The sequence below is a fragment of the Lepisosteus platostomus genome, chromosome 5, assembly GCF_059453375.1.
Source record: "Lepisosteus platostomus isolate fLepPlt1 chromosome 5, fLepPlt1.hap1, whole genome shotgun sequence".
Taxonomy (NCBI): domain Eukaryota; kingdom Metazoa; phylum Chordata; class Actinopteri; order Semionotiformes; family Lepisosteidae; genus Lepisosteus; species Lepisosteus platostomus.
Window position 1 is genome coordinate 48,854,978 of NC_142615.1, and position 6,000 is coordinate 48,860,977.

The following is a 6,000-nucleotide window of genomic DNA, read 5'->3' on the forward strand; positions in this document are numbered from 1 at the left end:
CAGTGAGCCTGTCTCTCAATAATAATACAGTATGTGATCTCCTGTCCCAGCCTGGGGAACAGTGAGCCAGACTCTCAATAATATTAATAATAATAATAATAATACAGTGTGATTTACTGTCCCAGCCTGAGATACAGACAGTGAGCCTGTCTCTAAATAATAATATAGTGTGTGACCACCTTCTGTGGTCTGTTTCAAATCCGCCCGCGATGAGACACCGAGGAGAAATGAAGAGCCCCAGTCGTGCTAGAAAATCACCCGGGAAAGTGACTTTCAATGTAGGAAAAAAAAGTCGTTAGTAACAGACATAATATGTTTGTTTTGTTTTTTTAATCGCTGCGATGTGTGACTAAGCTCATACGACTAAGAGTTGCTCCCTTTGTCTAGATCTGGTAACCTGCTCGTCGCTGGTGGGCCAGATCGTGTCACCCGTCTCTACACTGGGGCATTAAGACCCACACAGACTGCAGGGTGAGTGCCCCCTGCTGGCCCCACTGAGAGGTCGTATCCCACCTCCTCCGCTCTCTGAGAAAAGCAGTATCTTCAGGCCCTGACATCCCACCCCTGCCACTCTCTGCGTAAATAAGTATCGTCAGGCCCTGACATCCCACCCCTGCCACTCCCTGCGTAAAGAAGTGTCGTATGGCTCTGACATCACACCCCCACCACTCTCTGCGGAAAGCACTGTCGTATAGCCCTGACACCCAACCCTCCACTCTCTGCATTAAGCACTGTCGTATAGCCCTGACACCCACCCCTCCACTCTTTGAATAAAGCAGTGTCGTCAGGGCCTGACATCCCACTCCCACCACTCTCTGTGTAAAGTAGTGTCATATGGCCCTGACACCAATCCCTCCACTCTCTGCATAAAGCAGTGTTTTATGGCCCTGAAACCCTCCCCTCCACTCTCTACATGAAGCAGTGTTGTCAAGCCCTGACATCACACCCCCACCACTCTCTGTGTAAAGCACTGCTGTATGGCCCTGACATCACACCCCCACCACTCTCTGCGGAAAGCACTGTCATATAGCCCTGACACCCACCCCTCCATTTTTTGCATAAAGCAGTGTCGTCAAGCCCTGCCACTCTCTGCGTAAAGAAGTGTCGTATGGCCCTGACATCCCATCCCCACCACTAACTGTGTAAAGTAGTATCGTCAGGCCCTGACATCCCACCCCTGCCACTCCCTGCGTAAAGAAATGTCGTATAGCCCTGACATCCCACCCCTCCACTCTCTGCATAAAGCAGTGTCGTCAAGCCCTGACATCCCACCCCCACCACTCTCTGTGTAAAGCAGTGTCATATGGCCCTGACATCCTAGCCCCGCCACTCTCTGTGTAAAGCAGTGTCATATGGCCCTGACATCCCACCCCCACCACTCTCTGTGTAAAGCACTGTCCTATGGCCCTGACATCACACCCCCACCACTCTCTGCGGAAAGCACTGTCGTATAGCCTTGACACCCACCTCTCCACTCTCTGTGTAAAGCAGTGTCATCTAGCCCTGACATCCCACCCCCTCCACTCTCTGAATAAAGAAGTGTCGTATGGCCCTGACACCCACCCCTCCATTCTCTGCATAAAGCAGTGTCGTCAGGCCCTGACATCCCACCCCTCCACTCTCTGCATAATGCGGTATCGTCAGGCCTTGATATCCAACCCCCGCCACTCTCTGCGTAAAGCAGACATGTTACAGACATTTACAACAAAGACATATTATAAAATATTGACATATACTGTAGGCGGCTGGAGCATTATTGGGAGACAGACTCACTGTTCCTCAGGCTGTGACAGGAGATCACATACTGGGCTGCCAGATCAACTGAGTTCCCTCCTCCCTCTCCCAGTAGGATTGGGACCCGTTGTGATTCTGGCAGGTGTGGGAACTCTGGGATTAGATTTCTGAATTTCGGGAAGAATGTTTCTCTAATCCCAGAGTATCTGTCACAGTGCAGTAGGAAGTGCACCTCTGTCTCTATTTCTCCCCGCTGGCAGTGGGAGCACAGCCTGTCCTCTCTGGGCAGCCAGGTCTGCCTGTGTCGCCTAGTTTCTATGGCCAAGTTGTGGTCACTGAGCCTGTACTTCGTCAGGGTCTGTTTCTGTTTGTTATTTTTTATTTTGGTCAAATATTCAGCTAGTGTGTATTGTCTGTTTAAGGTTCTGTAGCATTCCAGTTTATGTTGTATTTGTGTGTGTGTGTCCCAATGTGTGAGATATTGCTGTTTGATCTGTGCTGTGATGTGGTTGAGTCTGGGTTGTGGTGCTCTAGCAGTGCTGTCCTGAGGCTGGTTAGTGTCGGTGTCACTCACTGCGAGTGTGATCTCAGCAGAGTCTCTGTACTCTTGGGACACTTGACTCACCTGTCTCTCTCTTTCTCTCCCTGTGCTGTCCCTCTCCTGCCCCCTCTCTCCCTCCTCGGACTCCAGCTGGAGGAGGTCCAATCACCACCTCCTGTGAGACAGAAGAAAAAGAAGGTGGGTAATGCTCTGATCCTCTCTTTACTCCTGTCCAGTGTCCAGTCAGTGTGTCTGTATGAACCCCTCTCTCTCTCAGTGTAGTGTTCATGTACTGGAGTGTCCAGTCAGTGTGTCTGTATGAACCTCTCTCTCTCTCAGTGCAGTGTTCATGTACTGGAGTGTCCAGTCAGTGTGTGTGTATGAACCCCTCTCTCTCTCTCAGTACAGTGTTCATGTCCTGGAGTGTCCAGTCAGTGTGTCTGTATCAACCCTTCTCTCCCAGTGCAGTGTTCATGTACTGGAGTGTCCAGTCCGACTCTTAATGTGACTCTCCTGTCTCTGCTTCAGAAGCGCTGGTGCGTCTTTTTAAACTCTCTGAGCTGCGTGTCGGTGGAGACAGATGATCAGGACGAGCCGATGGAGGCGGCGGAGACCGTGGGTCAGGAGAGGAAGAGCGAGGGAGAGGAGGAGCAGGCTGCCTGGAAGGACAAGAAGAGGAAGAGGAGGTGCAGGTGAGCAGACAGGGGGGCGCCGCCCGGTCGTGTCTGTGATTCAAGGAGGAGTCTCCTCTTGCTGTTTGATGTCATGGTGACGTCTGTGTCTGTGTCCCTCACACCTGCAATAACAATATTCTTTCCAGGTTCCTTTCCTGGTTCTGTGCCTGCTAAGATCTGGACTGGACTGGACTGAATTGGACTGGACCGGAGCTGAGGGACCCAGACGACTGGACTGCAGCCTAGGGACCCCAGACTGGACTGGACCGGAGCTGAGAGACACCAGACTGGACCGAAGCTGAGGGACCCCAGACTGTGCTGGACCGAAGCTGAGGGACCCCAGACTGGACTGGACAGGAGCTGAGGGACACCAGACTGTGCTGGACCGAAGCTGAGGGACCCCAGTCTGGACTGAAGCTGAGGGACCCCAGACTGTGCTGGACCGAAGCTGAGGGACCCCAGTCTATGCTGGACCGAAGCTGAGGGACCCCAGACTGTGCTGGTCTGAAGCTGAGGGACCCCAGACTGGACAGCACTGGAGCTGAGGGACACCAGACTGGACTGGACTGGAGCTGAGGGGCCCCAGACTGGACTAGACTGGAGCTGAGAGGCCCCAGACTGGACTGGACCAAAGCTGAGGGACCTCAGGCTGTGCTGGACCGAAGCTGAGGGACCCCAGACTGGACCGAAGCTGAGGGACCCCAGTCTGTGCTGGACCAAAGCTGAGGGACCCCAGACTGGACCGAAGCTGAGGGACCCCAGTCTGTGCTGGACTGAAGCTGAGGGACCCCAGACTGTGCTGGACCGATGCTGAGGGACCCCAGTCTGGACTGAAGCTGAGGGACCCCAGACTGCACTGGACTGAAGCTGAGGGGCCCCAGACTGGTCTGGACTGAAGCTGAGGGGCCCCAGACTGGACTGATGACCTTTTGTTAAGCATCAATAAACATTTTTTTAAAAAAAATCTGTTTAGCTTTTGTTTTTTTCCTCCCCCCCCCCTGAGGTTGCTGCTGGGAGAGGTGTGAGTGGGGCCAGCAGGGGGCGCTCTCACCCTGCAGTCTGTGTGGGTCCTGATGCCCCAGTATAGTGACGGGGGACACTGGACTGTAAACAGGCGCCGTCCTTAGGATGAGACGTAAAACCGAGGTCCTGACTCTCTGTGCTCGTTAACAATCCCGGGGTGTTTCTGGAGAAGAGTAGGGGTGTTATCCCAGTGTCCTGGCCTGATTCCCCCCCTGGTCTTGACCCATCATGGCCTCCTAATCACCCCCCTCTCTGAACTGGCTCCATCCCTCTGCTCTCCTCCCCACTGAGAGCTGCTGTGTGCTGAGCGGACTGGAGCATCATCCAGGTAGGGGCTGCACACTGGGGGGGCTGGAGGGGATCCCCCTGACCTGGGAGGAGCTCTGAGTGGAGAGTCCAGACTCATTAATTATTATTATTATTCGTGCTGCACTGGGCTTCAGTCCTGGCAGTGAGAGGGGGACTCTGTGATCAGTACAGATACTTATGACTGTCTAATAATACACGATACAAATGGAAAACAGGGTAGCGCTGTAGTCCCTTTGAAACGTTTTGAACTGCCAGAAGAAGTTTTCACAACCCGGACTCGTGAAGGTACAGGTCTTCTCCCTTCGTCCGGAGTAAGGTGAGAGGTCACCCCCTTGGGGCGCAGTATCCCCGATGCATCCCCCCACCACCACCCAAAACGACACACACTTCTGTGACGATTGGGAGACCCAGGTTCGACCAGCCCCTGCGGTGGAGGAAACGACCCGCTGGAGAGAACACGCAGACTCCACACAGAAGGGTCACCTCGGCATTTATTCCAACAGCAAAACAACACCAGAGAGAAACGGTCTCCGAAAGATAAGCGCACACCGGGAAAAACACGACGGGGTCATTACAAATGGGAATAGGAGTTCTTTTTTTCTTTTCCGGACGTTGTATCGTGTCCTGGTGATTTCTCCCGTTTCGAACGGAGTTTAATGTCGCGTTTCTACTTTATTAGAGAGAGGCACTGAACTTTGGGGAACGTGACATCCACCCAGTATTACTAGTAGGTTGATAAATATAAATGTTCTTTTTCCCCCCGTATGATACCTCGCGAAATATAACGATGGCCAACTCCTTAAGTCGAAATTTAAACCCTTCTCACGCTACAAGACAGTCCGTCAACATCGCTGCGGCCCGAAGCGCGACCTTCGGTATGATGTTGGCCGAAGGGGGTGGGGTAAGTACGTCAAAGCCGGGGGAAGCCCCTATCAAGTGAGAGGGGTGCGGCGGGCGACGAGCCCCCGGGGGCGAAGAGAAGTTGATTTGCGTGGGGTGTGGAAACACTACACGACCGGGCAAGCGAGCCGTTTTTTTTTTTTGTTTTGTTTTTTCCAGAACATCAGAACAACCGCAGAGATTACCATCGATCCACCTCCGGACGTTTCCTTTTTTGTCCTCTTTGGCCCCCAAAATAAAAAAAAAAACTGGGATCCATCGTGGCGTTGCCAAATTAAAACGTCAACCACTTTTCGGTCTTTCGTGCTGTCCATGATGAAACCGTCATGGTTGTGTAAGCATACGTTACGTCACAGACAGGCGGCGCTCAGACGTGAGGAGTGTCGTTACGTTTTTGAAATGGCACGTCAGACAAGATCTCTGACAAGATCTCCGAAAAACCCAAACCTGTAAGATTCAATTTCAATTCAGGTTTTTTATATAGCGCCTTTCACAACAAGAATGCCCCAAGGCCCCGAACAAAGGAGTTGTTCCACACCCCCGCCACCCTCTGTGTACAGTAGAGCCCCCTGTACTGACTGGAGGAGCTCACCCAGCTGTGTCTGGAGAGAAGCCGGGGTATCGGCTTCAACCACAGGGCTGGGCGGCTTGTTCCTCACCCCCACCCCCTTCTGTGTACAGAAGAGCCTCCTGTCCTGACTCCAGTAGGAAATGTCACCTGGAGGCAACACACCGGCTTCTTTTAACAGATCACCTCGGGAATCGGGAACAACGGAGCTGTGTGCGGCCGTCTGTACAGAGGGGTTCAGCGCGGGGGGG